Below are 22,991 nucleotides of genomic sequence, written 5' to 3'. Positions count from 1 at the left end.
AATATAATTATAATAAATCTAAATTAATTAATAAAATATAATTCCTATTTAAAAATAAATACTTACCTATAAAATAAACCCTAAGCTAGCTACAATATAACTAATAGTTACATTGTAGCTATCTTAGGTTTTATTTTTATTTTACAGGCAAGTTTGTATTTATTTTAACTAGGTAGACTAGTTAGTAAATAGTTATTAACTATTTAATAACTACCTAGCTAAAATAAATACAAATTTACCTGTAAAATAAAACCTAACCTGTCTTACACTAACACCTAACCTTACACTACAATGAAATAAATACAATTAACTAAATTACAAAAAAAACAACACTAAATTAAACAAAATAAAAAATAAATCCTCTTATTTCGCTGTCTACTGAAGAATGAAGGTTCCTTTAAATGACTTCATCCAAGTTCCTTGAATTCCGATTGGCTGATAGAATTCTATCAGCCAATCGGAATTAAAGGTGAAAAAATCCTATTGGCTGATGCAATCAGCCAATAGGATTGAGCTTAAATCCTATTGGTTGATCCAATCAGCCAATAGGATTGAGCTTGCATTCTATTCGCTGATTAGAACAGCTAATAGAATGCAAGCTCAATCCATTTGGCTGATTCGATCAGCCAATAGGAATTCAAGGGACGCCATCTTGGATGACGTAATTTAAAGGAACCTTCATTCTTCAGTAGACAGCGAAAGAAGAGGATGCTCCGCGCCGGATGTCTTGAAGATGGAGCCGATCCCCGTCGGATGGATGAAGATAGAAGATGTCATCTGGATGAAGACTTCTGCCCGCCTGGAGGACCACTTCTTGCCGCTTGGATGAAGACTTCTCCCAGCTTAGTTGAGGACTTCTGCCCGCTTAGATGAAGACTTCTCCTGGCTTCGTTGAGGATGGATGTCCAGTCTTCAAAAACTGTAAGTGGATCTTCAGGGTTAGTGTTAGGTTCTTTTAAGGGTTAATTGGGTGGGTTTTATTTTTAGATTAGGGTTTGGGCTGAAAAAGAGCTAAATGCCCATTTAAGGGCAATGCCCATCCAAATGCCATTTTCAGGGCAATGGGGAGCTTAGGTTTTTAGATAGGATTTTATTTGGGGGGGTTGGTTGTGTGGGTGGTGGTTGTGTGGGTGGTGGGTTTTACTGTTGGGGGTTGTTTTGTTTTTTTTACAGGTAAAAGAGCTGATTTCTTTGGGGCAATGCCTGCAAAAGGCCCTTTTAAGGGCTATTGGCAGTTTAGTTTAGGCTAGGGTTTTTTTATTTTGGAGGGGCTTTTTTATTTTTATAGGGCTATAAGACTAGGTGTAATTAGTTTAAATATTTGATCATTTATTTTTTATTTTGTGTAATTTAGTGTTTTGTTTTGTTTTGTAATTTAGTTAAGTGTATTTAATTAATGTAATGTATTTAATTGTAGTGTAAGGTTATGTGTTAGTGTAAGACAGGTTAGGTTTTATTTTACAGGTAAATTTGTATTTATTTTAGCTAGGTAGTTAGTAGATAGTTAATAACTATTTACTAACTAGTCTACCTGGTTAAAATAAATACAAACTTGCCTGTGAAATAAAAATAAAATCTAAGATAGATACAATGTAACTATTAGTTATATTGTAGCTAGCTCATGTTTTATTTTATAGGTAAGTATTTAGTTTTAAATAGGAATTATTTAGGCATCAATTGTAATTTTTATTTATATTTATTTTAATTATGTTCATGTTAGTGGGTGTTAAGGTTAGGGTTAGACTTAGGGTTAGGTTTAGGGGTTAATAACTTTTACAAGACAACAAAAAGTATCGGTGCACATCCAACCACTTAAGTCCACTCTTTCATGGCATATTTGTATATGCTTCTGTCTGTCAAATATACTTACATAGCTTCTAATAAGATTGGGATAAACATCTCGCAATAATATTGGCTTATATTAGAGCTGCAAAAACAAATATACTTCTATCTGCTAAATATACTTACATAGTTCAAATAAAATTGGGATTAACATCTCACAATAATATTGACTTATATTTATGCTGCAAAAAATTGCCTGTTTAAATTTAAATAAAATAGGGATCTTAGTCACACAATATGATCATATTCTGCTAAGCCAGTCACCACTTACATGGTGTCCCATATTAGACTGGTCCTACACTAACCAGTTTCCACACTGCAGCAAGTCATGTCTACACAGTGTGAAGCTTTCTAGCTTATTAAGTATATCACAATTTATCTGGAACACACCTGGGCTGGGTGGCGTGCATTAACCAAAGGGGAGGGATTTGGTCAGCTCCCTATTCAAAGATACAACAAAGGTTTTTTTTGGTTAAGCACACCACAAAAGGACTGTTTGATCTTAGCACACATATTGTGGGAGTGCTACCGAAGTGACCAAAACAATTACAAGACAACAAAAAGTATCGGTGCACATCCAACCACTTAAGCCCACTCTTTCATGGAATATTTGTATATGCTTCTGTCTGTCAAATATACTTACATAGGCCTAGATTTGGAGTTTGGCGTTAGCCGTGAAAACCAGCGTTAGAGGCTCCTAACGCGGGTTTCTTACGGACTCTGGTATTTAGAGTTCAGTTACCGACACTCAAATATCACTCAACGCTCAAATTTCTACCGACACCTCAGACCCAGTAGTAAACATATACCGACAAAATAAACATTCACGAATCACAAAACAAATATTACACAAACTACACTTACACTCATACAAACACTACACTATGTTTATTTTTAAGATTTAATAATTTTTCATCAAAATACAAATGATCAAAGTTGCGAGATCTCGGGTGTTAGAAAAAAAAAAATACACAAATCCATTTTCCCATCGACTTACATTGACACACGGGAAAAGACCCTCATATACCTACATCTAACTAATAACATTATCACAAATATACACTCATCGATGCATACAAACAATATACACCACATTACATAAAAAAAATATTTATTTATTACAAAAAGAACACGATTTAGTTACTTTTTCACACAAGCTCATGACGTCACTCACTTTACGAGGAAAACCAGTCTTAGAAAAAAAAATTACCAAATTTTAGAGCCTCCATTGACTTCTATTGGGAAGACGTGCTCGTGCACGCGAAACCCACATTTCCCTAACGCACGCAAATAGCGTAGACCGAAAAACTCCAAATACCAGCGCTAGAAAATACATACTTTTATGCGTTAGACCCAGCTATGATAAATAGATCAAGAAATGACTATTTCCCTATGGTGGATTTATGGATTTTAATTATTGAATATTCACAACACCATTAAATTGTTTCAGACTTTTATATTACATCAACTACAAATCCACATCACTAGTAACAAACTTTTTGTTATCAAAATATTACATTTAAACGGACACAAAAATAATGTAAACTTTTCAGGAGTCACAAACACTAATCAATGGGAAACAGTTCTCATTTACCTTTATTATTGCATTTCAGTTATTCAACTCATATGCTTGCAGCAACAGCATATCTACATAGGCTTAACACATGATCAGTCATGGATGCACATACATTACTTTTAACATTCACTCATACATGTGCATTCAAATGATGGGGGAAAAACACATTACATTCTCTATAGGAATCACAAAACACAACATATGGATTTTACTGTACTTTTAACATCATGATTCACTCACAATAAACCATTAGGAATTACGTACAACAAGAACATCATTACACAAGATTACAGATGTCACTTTATGGGAAGGAACAACAATGCCACACCGCTATATAGAAGTCAGCATATGTGGGACACAATCACAATATATACGTACATGTACATAACACGCATCACCCATCACGCAACCACAAAGCACACATTTAGATTTTATTCAGCACACAATAACAATGTAGCACAATACAACAACACAATGAGGATTTCAGAACTACATAGGCAGGTTAATAATATCATGACGTCATTAGAAGATTCAACCATACACATCACAGATTCACGACTGTACCGCCCCTTTCGGAACTTTAACACTCAATACTACAATACAACATATACGTAAAGAACAGTTTGGAACAGCATTATTAGGGAGATTTGAATGGGACAATTAATAAATATTGTCAGATCGCAAATCACTTATGTCAGCCGTATAGGAATCAGTCCGGGGTTTAACCCAACTGCTAGTGTGAATAGAAAAACACACGCTAGCACACTGAGAAATAACCAGGACGTGACCCACTCAGGAAACAGACAAGATAGGTTTCAAGAAATAATAATTGTTCCTTTAAGCAGGCTTGTAACAAACAAAAAGACAAAGTTCTCTTTTGCAGCTTGTAAAAGTAAATGTCCCTTTAAGCAGGTTTGTAACAAACAAAAAGACAAAGTTCTCTTTTGCAGCTTGTAAAAGTAAATGTCCCTTTAAGCAGGTTTGTAACAAACAAAAAGACAAAGTTCTCTTTTGCAGCTTGTAAAAGTAAATGTCCCTTTAAGCAGGCTTGTAACAAACAAAAAGACAAAGTTCTCTTTTGCAGCTTGTAAAAGTAAATGTCCCTTTAAGCAGGCTTGTAACAAACAAAAAGACAAAGTTCTCTTTTGCAGCTTGTAAAAGTAAATGTCCCTTTAAGCAGGCTTGTAACAAACAAAAAGATATAAATCCAAGAGAAGGTTTAAGGATAAGGCATAAGCAAGGTCAGGCAGGCAGAAGTTGGTATCCAAAAATCAGAAGCAGAGATCAGGCAAAAGCTAGGTCAGGCAGGCAGTAGTCGATATCCAAATAACAGTAATAGGGTAAGGCAAAAGCTTGGTCAGGCAGGCAGGAGTCGGTATTCAAACAACAGTAGAAGGGATTAGACAAGAGCTAGGTCAGGCAGGCAGAAGTCGGTACACAAGAGAAGCAATATATTCAAGTACTCACAGATGCCGGGGAATCAAACAAACAGGCCCCGAGTACGATCTCCCGCCGGAGTTTAAAGGCAGGAGCGGTGACGAATACAGAGGGGTGTGTCAGAGGATGCGTCACGTTGCTAAGCGACGTGACGTCATCCACACTGAGAAGCTCCGGGAGCCGCGGTGACACGGCGATGAACGGAGAATTCATGACAGCACCCCCCTCCTCAAGAACCCCTCCGGGGAATAGGACCAGGTTTAGCAGGATGAGACTTGTGGAAGGCCTTCATTAAAGCAGGAGCATTTACTTGATGAGCTGGCTCCCAGGAACGTTCCGTGACTGGATAACCTCTCCAATGAATGAGATAATACAATTTCTTGCCACGGAGTTTGGAATCCAGAATATGACTGATCTCAAACTCAGGATGTCCATGGACAAACAGAGGTGGAGGTTTAGAAAGGGGTTTAGAATACCTGTTGGACATCATGGGTTTTAGAAGAGAAACGTGGAATACCGGATGGACTTTGAGAGTCTTAGGTAAAGCCACTCGGTAAGCAGTGGAACACACTTGACCCAGTATTCGGAAAGGACCCACGTATCGTGGTCCCAGTTTGGTAGAAGGTTGTTTCAGGCGAAGAAAACGAGAGGAAATCCAAACTTTATCGCCAGGACGATACTTGGGAGCCTTCTTCCGTCGAAGATCTGAAAAGAACTTGTAACGTTTAGAAGTTACAGAGAGGATACGATGTATTCTTCGCCAATGTCGGGTTAATCTTCGGGCAGAAAGATCAGAAGCAGGATTTTCTGTGGAAGAAGTATGCAAAGGAAATGTTCTGGGCTGAAATCCGTAAGCCGCCTGAAAAGGAGATGTCTGAAGGGAGGAATTATACCGGGCGTTATGAGCCAATTCAGCCAAAGGAAGGTAAAAAGTCCAGTTAGAGTGAAAATGATCCACATAATGTCTGAGATATGTTTCAAGACACTGATTTACCCTTTCAGTCTGGCCGTTAGATTGTGGATGATGAGAAGTAGACAGGGAAATTGAAGTTCCAAAATGTTTACAAAGTGACCTCCAAAATCGGGAAACGAACTGTACCCCTCTATCTGAAACAATATCCAGAGGAAATCCATGGATTCTTACAATATGCAAAATAAAAAGTTCAGAAAGTCTTTTAGCAGACGGTAATCCTGGTAAGGGAACAAAATGAGCAGTCTTAGTGAACCTGTCGACCACTACCCAAATAGTGTTGTTTCCAGATGACAAAGGAAGGTCGGTAATGAAGTCCATGGATATATGCGTCCAAGGCTGATGAGGTATGGGCAACGGTTGGAGCAACCCAGAAGGAAGTTGGTGAGGAGTCTTATTTATGGCACATTGTGTGCATACTGAGACGTAATCTTTAACATCTTGAGAGAGAGTAGGCCACCAGACATGCTGTTTGAGATTTCGAATGGTGATACTGATACCAGGATGTCCAGAAAGGGGACTATCATGAGCCCAAAATAGAAGCTTGGAACGAAGGCGTTCAGGAACAAAGAGTAAACCATCAGGAGGTTTACAGGACAAAGGAAGATTCCTTTGAGCGGACTGTAATTCTTGTAACCAAGAAGTTGTTAGCTGGGCTATGACTTCATGAGGTTGGAGAATGGTACCAGATTCAGGAATTGGGGTATCTTGAAATTGTCTGGAAAGGGCGTCTGCCTTAATATTTTTTGAACCAGGTATGTAAGACAAATTATAGTGAAACCGGGAGAAAAATAACGACCAGCGTGCTTGCCTGGAATTCAATCGTTTGGCCGTTTGGAGATAAAGAAGGTTTTTATGATCTGTGAGTATGGTAAACGGCAAAGAAGTACCCTCCAGCCAATGCCTCCATTCGTCCAAGGCCATTTTAATGGCAAGCAACTCTTTATTGCCTACGTCATAGTTAAATTCAGAAGGAGTGAATTTTTTAGAGAAAAATCCAACAGGATGAATCATTCCAGTCTCTGGTATTCGTTGAGAGAGAACAGCTCCAGCAGCAACAGAAGAAGCATCAACTTCCAGGATAAACTGAAAATCTGGATTTGGGTGACGGAGAATAGGTGCAGAAGAAAAAGCTTCTTTGAGAGACTCAAAAGCCTCTATAGCCTCAGGAGGCCACTTTTTGCAATTTTGCCCCTTTCTAGTGAGAGAAGTAAGGGGAGAAGTAATAGTAGCAAAATTCTTGATGAACTTCCTGTAATAGTTGGCGAAGCCCAGAAAACGTTGCAAAGCCTTCAGAGAATCAGGTCTAGGCCACTCCAAGATGGCAGAAAGTTTAGTAGGATCCATTTCAAATCCAGATGCCGATATTACATAACCCAGAAAGGGTATGGATTTTTGATGGAAAGAACATTTCTCCAGTTTAGCAAACAGATGGTAATCTCTTAAACGTTGAAGTACTTTCCTGACGTGGTGCACATGATCTTGGTGACTTTGAGAAAAAATCAAGATATCGTCAAGGTATATGATGACAAAAATATTCAAAAAATCACGAAAGATCTCGTTCACAAAATGTTGAAAAACCGCTGGAGCATTGCATAGCCCAAAAGGCATGACCAAATACTCGTAATGCCCAAATCGAGTGTTAAAAGCAGTCTTCCATTCATCTCCTTGTCGTATACGGATAAGATTGTATGCACCACGTAGATCAAGTTTAGTAAATATAGTAGCTCCCTGAAGATAAGTAAAAAGTTCAGGAATAAGGGGTAGAGGATAACTGTTCTTGATGGTAATCTGATTTAATCCTCTGTAATCAATACAGGGTAGTAATCCACCATCCTTCTTTCCTACAAAAAAGAAACCAGCCCCTACAGGGGAAGAGGAGGGTCGAATAAATCCTCTAGCCAGATTGTCCTTAATATATTCTTCCAAAGCCACGTTTTCAGGTTTAGAAAGTGGATATGTCTTGCCTCGAGGATAGGTAGCCCCAGGAAGGAGATCAATGGGGCAATCAAAAGGGCGGTGAGGAGGAAGACGTTCAGCTTCCTTTTTGGAGAAAACATCCACAAAGTCATGATAAGGCATAGGTAGAGAATCGGGAGTTTCGATTGTGAGAGCAATAGTGAGTGGTAACTTGGTGATCTTTTGAAGACATTTAGTCAGGCATGTAGATCCCCAGGAGGTGAGTTTGCCACAAGTCCAAGAAAAAGTAGGATTATGCACTTGGAGCCAGGGTAGTCCCAAGATAATGGGAAATTGAGGAGTGGGAATGACATCGAAACAGATTGTCTCGGAATGAAGTATTCCTACAGTGAGAAGTAAAGGTTGAGTAGCAAACTGAATGTATCCGGAACCCAATGGATCTCCACTGACCGTAGAAACTGAAATTGAATACTCTTTCTTTAGTAAAGGTATAGAGTGAGTAGAGACGAATGTGGAATCAATGAACACTCCTCCAGCACCAGAGTCGATAAGAGCTTGGGTATGAATCTTACCATGTCCGGTTTGAAGGGTTACTGGAACAAAAAGTTTCTTGTATAGGGAATGACTACTGTTTTGGCTTAACCCAGTTCCCTGGACTAGAGTTAAGCCCTGGCTTTTACTGGCCTGGTAGGACAATCCCTTAATAAATGCCCTTTAAGGCCACAGTACAAACACAAGCCAAGAGAACGTCTTCTCAAGCGTTCAGTCTCTGTTAATTTTATACTTCCCACTTCCATGGGTTCAGCCTGATCTGGAGTAGGAGAGGCAGGAGTGACTGGATTAGAAAAACGAGGAGCCAAACGAAAAGGAGTTCGAGATGATGACCTCTGTGTTCTATCCTTTTCTTGTTGGCGTTCACGAAATCTGGCGTCGAGACTGATACAAAGATTTATTAAGGCTTCCAAGGATTCTGGAAGCTCCCGATACACCAATTCATCCTTGAGACGCTCCGAAAGTCCTTTACGAAAAGCGGCTCTAAGAGCTCCCTGATTCCAGGTAGTTTCAGAGGCCAGGGTGCGGAACTCAATTGCATATTGAGAAACTGGTTGACTACCTTGACGTAAATCCAAGAGAGTAGCTTCAGCAGCGGATGACCTTCCAGGTTTATCAAATACATTTGAAAATACAGAGAGAAAAGTATCAACATCCAGAAGTATAGGGTCATTCTTTTCAAGCAAAGGTGATACCCAAGCCAAAGCTTTTCCTTTCATTAAGGATATAAGAAATGTTATTCTAGAAGAGGGAGTAGCAAACAGAGTAGGGCTATTTCGGAAATGGAGACGACATTGATTGAGAAAGCCCCTACATTCTTCAGGATTCCCATCATATTTATCTGGAAGGGGTATCCTGGGACTCAGTTGTACCTGAGACTGGTTGTTTGAAATCGAAGGGGGTAATGCCTCATTAGGATTAGGATTGGGATTAGGATTGGGAGGTGTAGTAGCAACCAAATTTTGTAATAAAGCAGTTATTTGATCAAGTTTAGTGTCCAGGGATTGTAAGTGAGTGGCATGAGATCCTAGTAACTGTCCCTGGTGGGCCACGGCCATGGATAATTCAGTGGGGTCCATTTTTTGGCCTGTTTGTAATGTCAGCCGTATAGGAATCAGTCCGGGGTGTAACCCAACTGCTAGTGTGAATAGAAAAACACACGCTAGCACACTGAGAAATAACCAGGACGTGACCCACTCAGGAAACAGACAAGATAGGTTTCAAGAAATAATAATTGTTCCTTTAAGCAGGCTTGTAACAAACAAAAAGACAAAGTTCTCTTTTGCAGCTTGTAAAAGTAAATGTCCCTTTAAGCAGGTTTGTAACAAACAAAAAGACAAAGTTCTCTTTTGCAGCTTGTAAAAGTAAATGTCCCTTTAAGCAGGTTTGTAACAAACAAAAAGACAAAGTTCTCTTTTGCAGCTTGTAAAAGTAAATGTCCCTTTAAGCAGGCTTGTAACAAACAAAAAGACAAAGTTCTCTTTTGCAGCTTGTAAAAGTAAATGTCCCTTTAAGCAGGCTTGTAACAAACAAAAAGACAAAGTTCTCTTTTGCAGCTTGTAAAAGTAAATGTCCCTTTAAGCAGGCTTGTAACAAACAAAAAGATATAAATCCAAGAGAAGGTTTAAGGATAAGGCATAAGCAAGGTCAGGCAGGCAGAAGTTGGTATCCAAAAATCAGAAGCAGAGATCAGGCAAAAGCTAGGTCAGGCAGGCAGTAGTCGATATCCAAATAACAGTAATAGGGTAAGGCAAAAGCTTGGTCAGGCAGGCAGGAGTCGGTATTCAAACAACAGTAGAAGGGATTAGACAAGAGCTAGGTCAGGCAGGCAGAAGTCGGTACACAAGAGAAGCAATATATTCAAGTACTCACAGATGCCGGGGAATCAAACAAACAGGCCCCGAGTACGATCTCCCGCCGGAGTTTAAAGGCAGGAGCGGTGACGAATACAGAGGGGTGTGTCAGAGGATGCGTCACGTTGCTAAGCGACGTGACGTCATCCACACTGAGAAGCTCCGGGAGCCGCGGTGACACGGCGATGAACGGAGAATTCATGACAACTTATATATACAATACTACAGATGACAGCCGGAAGTTATTCAGCATTAGTGCGATTTGAAAGGGACACATACAATATTGACAGCTCGGCAATCACTTATATATACAATACTACAGATGGCAGATGGGAAGTTCGGAATTATTATTGCGATTTGAAAGGGACGCATACAATATTGACTGCTCGGCAATCACTTATATATACAATACTACAGATGGCAGACGGGAAGTTCTGAATTATTATTGCGATTTTAAAGGGACGCATACAATATTGACAGCTCGGCAATCACTTATATATACAATACTACAGATGACAGCCGGAAGTTATTCAGCATTATTACCTTGTTACGCTGTTTTGAAAGATGGATGACGATGACATGGTAGACGCTGCTGGTGCTGCTATTGGCGAACTAGCTGTCGGTCAAATCAGGCAGCCTCGGCAGCTCAGACTGAGACAAAGGGGTCGTCTGGTTCAAGGTCCTCCTGTCTACAGGGTGAGACCCACCTTGGAAAACATGAGCGACTTTGAGGTTTATGATAAGTATCGGCTCAATCGCGAACAGCTCATTGGCCTTTACGATCTTCTTAAACCTCATTTGGAGCCACGTATAAGAATAAGGACTGCTGTTCCCGCCATGAGTAAGATGCTAAGCTGTCTATACGTCCTGGACTCCGGGAGTTTTCAATCCGGAGAACTGTACATGCATGGCCTGTCTCAAGGTACATTCTCTGTGGTGTTTGATAACTTTCTGGACGCCATGGTACGTATCAGTAAGCAATACATAGGATTCCCACAAAATGATGGTGATTGGAGGCGCCTGAAGCGGGAATTCTTTGATATTGCTCAATTGCCCAATGTCTTGGGAGCCATAGATTGTACCCACATTGCGCTGCGTGCTCCAATTGATGACTTGCCCTTCAGAAATCGCAAACATTTTCATAGCCTCAACGTGCAGTATGTTTGTGACGCATGGATGAGGATTATGCATGTGTGTGCGAATTTTGGAGGGGCTAGTCATGATGCCCGCATCCTCTCTCTGTCGTCCCTGTGGAGACCGTTTGAGGAAAGACAAATGCCCCCTGGTTATCTCGTTGGTGAGTATTTGTGCACAACATGGTTAATTAGTTTGACAATTGCCACTGTAGTTTTAAAATGTTAGCGTAATGTTCAGCTATAGGATGCAATTTAACCATTTATTTTTTACCCCGCTAATGTCTAGTTTTAGTTCAATGCAGATATGTAGCATGTCTTACCTTAAATGCTCAGATAGAGAATGCAATGTAACCATGTAGTTTGCATTTTACACAAAGTTTGGTTTAGGATAAATACGCATATGTAGCATGTCTTAGCTGAAATGGCAAGATATTAGCTAATGCAATTTAACCATGTCATTGTCTCTTTCCGCTAATGTCTACTTTTAGTTCAATGCAGATATGTAGCATGTCTTACCTTAAATGCTCAGATAGAGAATGCAATGTAACCATGTAGTTTGCATTTTACACAAGGTTTGGTTTAGGAGAAATATGCATATGTAGCATGTCTTAGTTGAAATGGCAAGATATTAGCTAATGCAATTTAACCATGTCATTGTCTCTTTCCGCTAATGTCTACTTTTAGTTCAATGCAGATATTTAGCATGTCTTACCTTAAATGCTCAGATAGAGAATGCAATGTACCCATGTAGTTTGCATTTTACACAAAGTTTGGTTTAGGAGAAATACGCATATGTAGCATGTCTTAGCTGAAATGGCAAGATATTAGCTAATGCAATTTAACCATGTCATTGTCTCTTTCCGCTAATGTCTACTTTTAGTTCAATGCAGATATGTAGCATGTCTTACCTTAAATGCTCAGATAGAGAATGCAATGTAACCATGTAGTTTGCATTTTACACAAGGTTTGGTTTAGGAGAAATACGCATATGTAGCATGTCTTAGATGAAATGGGAAGATAGAGAATAATATTGAACTAGATTATTTTTTTTTAAAATAAACATTTGTTAGTGGATTATCGTGTACAAAACTTTTTATTGGACTCCAAATACTATTTTGAGGATTCAGTTTGAATTATGTTCTGTTCATAATTTATAGGTGATTCTGGGTACATGAGCCGGCCTTGGCTCATTACCCCCTTGCGTAGCCCGACTGATGTGTCTGAGGAGCACTACAATAGGGCTCATAAGAGAACCAGGGTGGTGGTTGAACGGATGTTCGGGCTCCTGAAGATGAGGTTCAGGTGCCTGGACAGGTCAGGAGGAGCCCTCCAGTACAACCCAAAGAAGGTGGTTAAGATCGTTGTAGCCTGTAGCGTCCTGCATAATATTGCACAGCGGGCTTGGATGCTGCAGGGCGTCCCGGCGCACCGAATCCTCCTCAGAGATGAGGAGGATGATCCTGTTCTAGAGGGGCCATTCCGGGACATCATCAACCGCCACTTTAGACGGTAAATAATAGAAGTTAGACTGGAGTGTTGTCAATAGATGTGAACTCTAGGGAAATGACAAGTAGAGAATTGTGCAAACATGTTAGGATTGTTCATCAAATGCTAAAAATGTGTTTCATTTATTAATATAGGTGATGCTCTGGGCATTGGGTCCTGTAGTGAGTCTTTGCCACCTGGTTTTTAAAGAGGACATCAGATGGTAAGTATAAATGTATGGACTGTTGCTGGCATGAATTGTACACAAATACATCATATGGCATACATTTTCTAAACTAGTATTTAGTTTACACATTACTTAAAATGTAAATACTCAGAAAGGGATCCTCTAGCATAACTATCCTCTAGCATGACTATGGTTCAATGTCACACATTAGAGGTTCGTCCTGCTCAATATGACTCTTCTTCACACTTGATAGAACATAACACAAGATGCTACACACGCTTAGTAAGCTAGTGACAGAAATTTATTCTGAAATGGGGGGTGGGAGAGGGGTACAGAACTGATTCACACACTTGTAGTAATTTTTAATAAACTTTTTCTGCCATTAGGGAGCTGACTTAATCTAAAGACTGAAAGGGAAGAATTAGAAGCCTGACAGTGAAGATTGCCCAGACTGACAGTGGAAAAAGCCAAAATTGAAATTCAAGTATACCAATGGGATCATGTCTGGCATTATCTTTCCAATCTGCTGACCTTGAAAACCATACAAAGACATGTTCACATGGTAAGTGCCAACTATTTGATAGAATAAGGCTGTGGAGGCATCCTATTGGAGACACTTAGATTATTTTCTAATTTTTAGATGGTATTTCACAGTCCTCTATTTTGGAAATGATGAATAAGACACCTATTGAAGATCAACTGTTTACCCCTGAATTGACTTTCAAAGACCATGCATTATCCAGGTTGGTGTACCAATGCATGCTAGTTAAGAATCACAGGAAGAATGTTGAATATTAGTAGCTTACATACATTAGTCATATTTAGTTCATAATTAGATATTTAGGGATCACAATCAGATACTTAGATGATTTTACTTTTTTAGATGGTATTTCACAGTCCTCTATTTTATGAACTGATGAATAAGACACCTATTGAAGATCAACTGTTTACCCCTGAATTGACTTTCAAATACCATGCATTATCCAGGTTGGTGTACCAATGCATGCTAGTTAAGAATCGCAGGAAGAATTTTGAATATTAGTAGCTTACATACATTAGTCATATTTAGTTCATAATTAGATATTTAGGGATCACAATCAGACACTTAGATGATTTTACTTTTTTAGATGGTATTTCACAGTCCTCTATTTTATGAACTGATGAATAAGACACCTATTGAAGATCAACTGTTTACCCCTGAATTGACTTTCAAAGACCATGCATTATCCAGGTTGGTGTACCAATGCATGCTAGTTAAGAATCACAGGAAGAATGTTGAATATTAGTAGCTTACATACATTAGTCATATTTAGTTCATAATTAGATATTTAGGGATCACAATCAGACACTTAGATGATTTTACTTTTTTAGATGGTATTTCACAGTCCTCTATTTTATGAACTGATGAATAAGACACCTATTGAAGATCAACTGTTTACCCCTGAATTGACTTTCAAAGACCATGCATTATCCAGGTTGGTGTACCAATGCATGCTAGTTAAGAATCACAGGAAGAATGTTGAATATTAGTAGCTTACAGACATTAGTCATATTTAGTTCATAATTAGATATTTAGGGATCACAATCAGACACTTAGATGATTTTACTTTTTTAGATGGTATTTCACAGTCCTCTATTTTATGAACTGATGAATAAGACACCTATTGAAGATCAACTGTTTACCCCTGAATTGACTTTCAAAGACCATGCATTATCCAGGTTGGTGTACCAATGCATGCTAGTTAAGAATCACAGGAAGAATGTTGAATATTAGTAGCTTACATACATTAGTCATATTTAGTTAATAATTAGATATTTAGGGATCACAATCAGAAAAAGGAATACATATTATAGTTGATATAGAGGTATTTGAATGGACATGAAATATTACATTTATGTTCAGCATACATATATATTATTGAAATGTGATATACATTATTATGTTGAATTAGAAATTCAGATATTTAAATTTATTTTTTATTACACAATAGAATGGTGTATGGTTTTTTTTTTTAAATTTAATTAATAAATATCTTGAAAAAATGTTGAACAAAGTTAGAGCATAGACACAAGATGATTGTAAATGTATTTTATGAATATTTGACAACGTGTGTATTAACTTTGTTAAAAAATTTTTTTTTTATTTCAGATTGTCATCTGATGACTTCCAGGAATATTTTTTGGTTTTTGTTTCAGAAACTTTTTAATTTTTAAATGGTAATCATAAACATTTTAGTATTAAATACACTCTTTTGAACAGATTATAATAAATATCCAGATAATCTGTCAATAAAAAACAATTTGACTCCCATGACTGGTAGTTGGCTATTTGACAAGCACATGCATAAGATCAAATAATGCATTAATTTTAGATAATCCACTGATTCAGAGAATATTACATTAAACGATCTTTTTTTAAATTAATTGGGGAGTGAGATCCATCGATGCTTTTCTTTTGAAATTCTTAGATGTTAAAATAATTTCGGATATGTAGTCAAAATTTGACATAAATTATTTGTTTTCACTTTTAAGAAGGGGAAGTGGTTCACTTACATTAAAGTGACAGTGTTGTTGAATGTAAAATTAATTTTATAAGATCTTGTATCTTCCTTAGGTATCTCAAAACATTATTTTCTAAATTCTTTTAATTTTTACATTTATAAATGTTAGGTCATTTAACTTGATATTTTTCACAAGCTAGTTATTGGATGCCAGGTTAATCGATTTAATTTTCTAGTGGAGTCATTTAACTATAGTTATTAATATTATGTAGTTTTTAAAATCTTACCTCTTGGGTTAGACATCACATATTTATATATAATTTTCATTCCCCTTTAGTTTATTTTGACAATGTTAAATCAACATTCCAAATGTTTTGGTCCTTAAAGGGACATTCACAAAGTATATTGTGTATTGATTTTTCAATAATTCATAAAAGAATTTAAACATATTTAGAAAGTACTATAGAATTACATTCAGTCTTTAAATATACTTTTACAAAGATACATCAATGCACATATCTTAGTCAATTACATAAGGCATCTATGTGCAACCAACAATCAGCATCAAAATAGCCTATGTAGATATGTATTTAATCCAAGAATATATAATTACAATATAATGATTGAATACCAAAACATATTAAGTTGTTCAAATATTATAATCTTATCCAAAATGCATACATAACATATAGCTTAATGTCCCTCTAAGCTGAAGACTCCGAAATACTTCCTTTACAATATATATTTCAGTCAGTGTGTAAAACAATCCAGAAGTTAATCTAAATTTGCTTTACTCATATGTTATACTAATTTAGCAAAAGGAAGGTGCTTAGGTTTCTGATTTTTCAAGCATTATTGTGAAATGTTTCTTTAAAGGGACATGAACTCAAAATATACTTAAAGGGAGACAGTTAAAAAATTAATGATTTATACATTCTGAATGAGTATTCTATTTTAAGCAACTTTAAAAATTGTCTCATATTATGAATGCTCCTTGTGATGTTGCTATCATTACTTTAAAAATAAGGCATTAAATAGATAATTTATTTGCTTCAGTACTCTGGACAGAACTTGTTTTTTTTGGTTGGATTAATTTATCCAACAATCATCAAGGACAACCCAGGTTTTTGGAAACAATTGTCCGTAATCTAAAATATCATTATTGATTTGCAAAGAAAGATAACAAGATAATTCTTAACATTTGAGAATCGGATTAAATTATAAAGTTGTTTAACATTTCATGCTGAATCTGAATCACGAACGCTAAATTTGTTTTTACAGTGTCCCTTTAAGAGATTTAAAGAGTGTATTTACTTCTCTTCTTATCTTGACATACTTTGCTTGAAAAGCATATCGAGATAGGCTCAGTAGATGAAGATTGGTGGATGCACAGAGATGCCTTATGTGATTGGCTCAACCATGTGCATTTAAATTTCTTCTGTTGAGGATATCTAAATACTAAGATAAATTGAGTTACATTTTAAAGTCTAAACAATTTTCTATCTCTACAGATCATTTGATACAATTGTTTGTTTGTAATGTCTATTTAAAAATAAAGACGCCATTGCACAATAACATATATGAGCACTTCAGACAAATACAAGCTCGAGGTTTATTTACTAATAACAAACAAACCTGTAGTTTAACATTTATAAACAGATTATCCAAGTTACTGACATTATAACCTGAATTTGAACATTCAGAAATATTGCGTGGGGAACGCATCTTGAAACACCAGATTAGCATCTTTAAACATTAGAGTCTAATGTCACGCAATAGCACACAATCAATGTGCATTATAAATACATTTAATAGAGCAATATCAATACTTCACAATAAGTCAAGAAATGGATTTTATAAACAATAAAGACATACAATATTAAATGTGTATTTGTATTAAAGAAACAGACCGTTATTAAACCGAGAAATGTCTACAACATTTAATAATGTGACAGTATTAGATTTTAAAGAGAATTTAATCATTAATATTTAACGGATCACGGATATTAAATCTGCGTCACACATATCCGCATGACAGGCCCATGAGTTACAAATAAGTCTACATGAAAAATGAAGTTACAGCACCACCAGGAGGTATGTGTATGGAAGTTGCTAAGATATGAAACATTAAGGAACGGCCAATCAGAGTTCATCACACAAACACAACTTGAGTCAGGATGGTCTCACAGACATTCTAACAATATTTCAAACTTTTATCCAATCAGATGTACAGATAACTTGTCCCATGGTGCATCTCATGTTTACTTCACCATATAAAAGTCCATTACACGTTGCCATCTTTGTCAGTTCTCTAATGCCTGCAGGCAGTATATATTATTTGAAAGAAATTATATTCTACAACCCAGCAGGCATGTCACCTCCCAGGTTCACCAAGGAGGAGAGCGCTGCACTGGTCCACGCCGTCAAGGACTTTTATCCCCAGCTGTTTGGGAACAAGAGGAGGTTGACAGATGCGCCTGTTAAGAAGGCCCTCTGGGAGTCTATCACCAATGCGGTTAAATTGGTGTGTGACGTCCAGAGGAGCCAGGATCAAATCATGAGGAGATTCGGAGATATGAGGTTGCGCTTAACAAAAAAAGTCAACCTCATAAGGGACTGGGTACAAGCCCGTAAAAGAGGGGGCCAAAGAAAGGCCCCGCGGAAACTATACCTACTCCCTTATGAGGTGACTTTATGCGAGCTCCTCAATCTCCGGGACCCCAAAAGATTTAGATCCTCGCCATCCTCGGCCTCCTCTTCTTCCCTCCCAGCTGCGGGATCTGAAAGTCCTGACGCGGGGGCCAGGGCAGCTGCTTCTCCGTCCGGTGGCCTGGGAGGAGATGATGGAGAATCTGAACCAGGTAACTATCCAACTTCATATAATATCTTAATATTTGATTTATTTTTAAAAAATGTGTATATTGTCAGATACTAAACCTATACAGATCTCACAACATACACTACATATGATGTTTAGATATCTGATTTTAGATTAGTGACACATGAAATAGGAATGATGTTTCTTGCGCTCTACAGAATATGCGTCACAGAGCGAAAATGGAATTGCGCATACACGTTAACATGGGTTAGCTGTAAGTGGCATTTCTTTATACATGTTGGTCAAATGACGGATGCGTAATTCCGCTTGGAATCATTGCGCAATGATCGCGAAAATGGAATTGCGCATACACGTTAACATGGGTTTGCTGTAAGTAGCATTGCTTTATACATGTTGGTCAAATGACGGATGCGTAATTCCACTTGGAATCATTGCGCAATGATCGCGAAAATGGAATTGCGCATACACGTTAACATGGGTTTGCTGTAAGTAGCATTGCTTTATACATGTTGGTCAAATGACGGATGCGTAATTCCGCTTGGAATCATTGCGCAATGATCGCGAAAATGGAATTGCGCATACACGTTAACATGGGTTTGCTGTAAGAAGCATTGCTTTATACATGTTGGTCAAATGACGGATGCGTAATTCCGCTTGGAATCATTGCGCAATGATCGCGAAAATGGAATTGCGCATACACGTTAACATGGGTTTGCTGTAAGTAGCATTGCTTTACACATGTTGGTCAAAATGAAATGTGAATTATTATATATGTGAAGAATACAGTATTCTTATTTTCAATATTATACATAATAAAAAAAGAAGAATCCAAATAAATTATAACATATGCCCATCAATTGATGAGACTGAAATAACACAAAAAATTAATTTAAGCTACAGTAAACAACACAACTGATTGAAAATAAGAGTACAGGATATATTTATCATGAATAGAATTGAGGAAACAATTAACTCATGGGACTACCAAAGGATTAATAGTTTTTAATTGATTTGCTAATAATGTAAAGATTTTAAACATGGCATGATTTGTATTAATGATATCCAATCCTCATTTAATATATTACAGATCTGGATGTTGGTGCTGGATCCTCAAGGCAGGGCTTGTCACAGTATGGTATGTCTCATTTTAATTGACATTTGTCTTAGAAACATGGACAGAACATTACATACTAAATCCACATTGTTCAATATTTATATGTATCTTCAAAATGGATTTTAAAACTTTTTGCAAATAAGAATAAATAAAACCAAAAAATAGGATTACATTGTAAGACTACTCTGATTTTGTTTGGAATTTAAGATATCCCATCTATTCTGGATGTCTTAATTTTAATGTAAGATTCTTTGAATGTCCAATTTATATTCTTCCCTTGTGTATTGCTTAATCTTATTTGTATACATTTTTTAAAAATACACACAATTTTTCATATGTTTAGATTTTAAAAATATAGATTCCATTTTTGAAATTGATCACGTCATTTAAGGGACATGCCAACTAAATTTTACATAGAATTATTTTTAAACTTGATTTTATTGTTTTGTTTAAACATTTTATGAGCTACATTGGTTCAGTCTATTGTTTTAGTTCTTAGAAAAATTAATGGATTTTGGTTTAGGTTAAACAATGCATTACTGGTATTATCCGGCTGTTTTTCTATGCATAAATTGGCATATTTACAAAAGTTAAAATCATGTGTTCAGATAACAGTAGTACATAGTTTAAAAAAGTATACAATTACACATTTAGAGCTTCATGTCCCTTTAATAGATGAAAATTAAATAATTCTTAGGATATCCTTAAATAACATATTAGATTGGAATTGCATGCTCAATCCCATTCATTACATCAACATATGGAGTAGAGAATTCATTAACACCAACATTGTCAAATCAATATAATTTTATATTAAAGGGATACTGAGCTAAAATTATTAATGTTGTCATTCAGATAGAGCATGCAATATTAATCAACATTTAAATATAATACTATAATCATATGTGAAATATTCTATTGCTAAATGTATTTTAAAATCAAGAATGTACGTTTATCTGCAGCTCAATTTTGGTTGACCAACCTGGGTTTTGATTGATGATTGGTGGATACCTTCAACAAACAATATTTATTGAATCCAATATTGCTTATCTGCCTTTAAGATTAAAATGTAGCAACATTCAAATTATAATAGGAGTCAATGTTAAATCATTTGGAACAGTTTGAACAGTGAAATCAATGATTGAAATAAATCATGTCAGTGTCCCTTTAATAAACAATAGATTCATTCATCTTTACATTCTTTGGATTAGACAATATTGATATATAATTCACATATTCACTGTTGGAGTTACTTTATAGATATCAGCATACTCTAACAGCACCATGATTACATATTTGTACTAATCAATTTGGTTTTGTATTGTGATCAATATGTGTTGTGTCCTAAACAATATTACTGTACATTGCACAAATGGCTCGATGTGCCACATGTCTTTGTTTATATTTGTCAACAGCTGTTATTCAAAATGTGGTTTGTGTGTATTCTTTTAAGAACATTGATCAATGGGTATATTTAGATATGCAATAGCATCGTATGAGATGAGTTTGATGTCTAATATAGTCAGAAATTAAACATATGTTCAATACATCATTTTTAACAGAATCCCCTTGATTGAATCAAGCATTTTTTTGTTTAATGACTGCTCTATTCTTCACATTTTCAAGTTGATTATTCTTAAAATTCGCTACAGATGTGATTTAGTGCTATCCCAAATGTGTTCACTAATATATATCTATATCATTCATAGAGAGAGTTGGTGTGGGGAGCCCAGAGGAATCCAGCACTGACACAGAGCCGCCTTTGCGGTCTCCTGGTAAGTCCATTGACTCATTTATATGTCATTGAAGGTGTATTGGTAATCAATATTATGAGCATGATTCTGATGAAGCATAACATTTGAAACAAACATATAATTTACTCCTCTGATTATATATTAATTTTCTTGCAATATTGAAAGATTAATAATTAAAACTTTCTTAGTCTACACCTTTGTTATTCAGAAATTGTATAGCATATGTTTGTTTCCATGTTCATTTTTGACAACAGTCATCAAGTGATACACACATGAGAAATCTTAAATGTTCTATGTACTATGCTTTTATGATGTTAAAATGAATACAAACAATACATCTAAAATCTGAATCATTGAGAATAACAAATCTAATGTCATTTGTATGCTCCATCAAAATGATGTAAATCATAACTTTGGGTGTGTATATCTTTAATGCAACATTGATGTGTGTCTTTGATCAACAGTAACATATGTTATAATATCTGATCTTAACGTGTACACAACATGTTATGTTTTACAGAGATTGATTTAACATGTGTGATGGAGGAGGAAGACGCTGCCTTGGAGTCTGATGGTATGTGAAATATATCTATCATGTTACCAACAAGTTGCTTTATTGGAAATCATTTTATTGAAGACATTCAAAGTCTACAGCTTTTGCACTTTAAAAAGGAATATTATTTGTCTGTTCAAATACACTACTGCCCCCTTTCTATATCAGGCAGCATGAAAATATGCTTGGATGTTTTTTGTTTTGTTTTTTATAATTCATGCCATCATTATGTCACATGCATATTCCAGGCCAAAACACAATAATAATGTTATAATTGTACAGACAGTCATTGATATTCATCTGAGTGCCTATATGCATACCATATCCTCATTTCATAATTGTTTAGAAATTCAAACACACTTCTAAGTATATTGAAAACATAATCAATTTTAAATGCGTTGATTTGATTTCATGATGTATGAGATGTTAATATATTTGTATTATTTATTTCAGATGGATCCTCCACCTCTGGTCATCTGTTTTCTGCCCCTGCCCAGTCCCCTGGCCAGTCACAGACCCCTGCCCAGGCCCAGACCCCTGCCCAGGCCCAGACCCCTGCCCAGGCCCAGACCCCTGCCCAGAACCCTGCCCAGGCCCAGACTCCTGCCCAGGCCCAGACTCCTGCCCAGGCCCAGACCCCTGCCCAGGCCCACACCCCTGCTGGCCCTTCCCATTTGTCCTTTCATGTCCCTCCCAAAAAACGGCCCTTCGTCCCCCTTCGCCGCTCTCCCCGTATTATGGGCCGTACAGCTGCCCAGACCCCAACTCACCACTCCCCAGCTGTACGGCCTACCCCGGAGCAGCAGCTCATCCCTCCCCAACCCAATCCCATCCCTCCCCAATCCAATCCCATCCCTCCCCCCTGTCTCAACCTTCATTGTCCTGGGTGTCGGATTGTCCTTCCCAGGCACAGCTGTAAGTATCATTCAAAATCCACATTATAAGATACTTAAAGGTACACTGAAGGCAAATTGTTTCTATTGTGATTCAAATAGAGCATGCAATGTTAATCAAATTTATAATTTACTACTCTTATGAATTATTCTTCATTCTCTTGCTATCTTTATTGAAACAAAGAAATGCCTAGAATTAATTTTCAATAGAAAATAATTGTGGACATCATTTCTTTATTGTTGGATGAATGTATCCATCAACCAGCAGGGACAACCAAAGTTGATAAACAAATATGGCCTGCCCTATAAACCTACATTCTTGCATTCCAAATCTAGCTAGAGAATTCAAACATTTAAAGAATATGTGTAATTTTTTTAT

This window comes from Bombina bombina, chromosome 6 (genome assembly GCF_027579735.1).
Source record: "Bombina bombina isolate aBomBom1 chromosome 6, aBomBom1.pri, whole genome shotgun sequence".
In the NCBI taxonomy this organism is placed as follows: Eukaryota; Metazoa; Chordata; class Amphibia; order Anura; family Bombinatoridae; genus Bombina; species Bombina bombina.
This window is presented reverse-complemented; position numbering follows the sequence as displayed.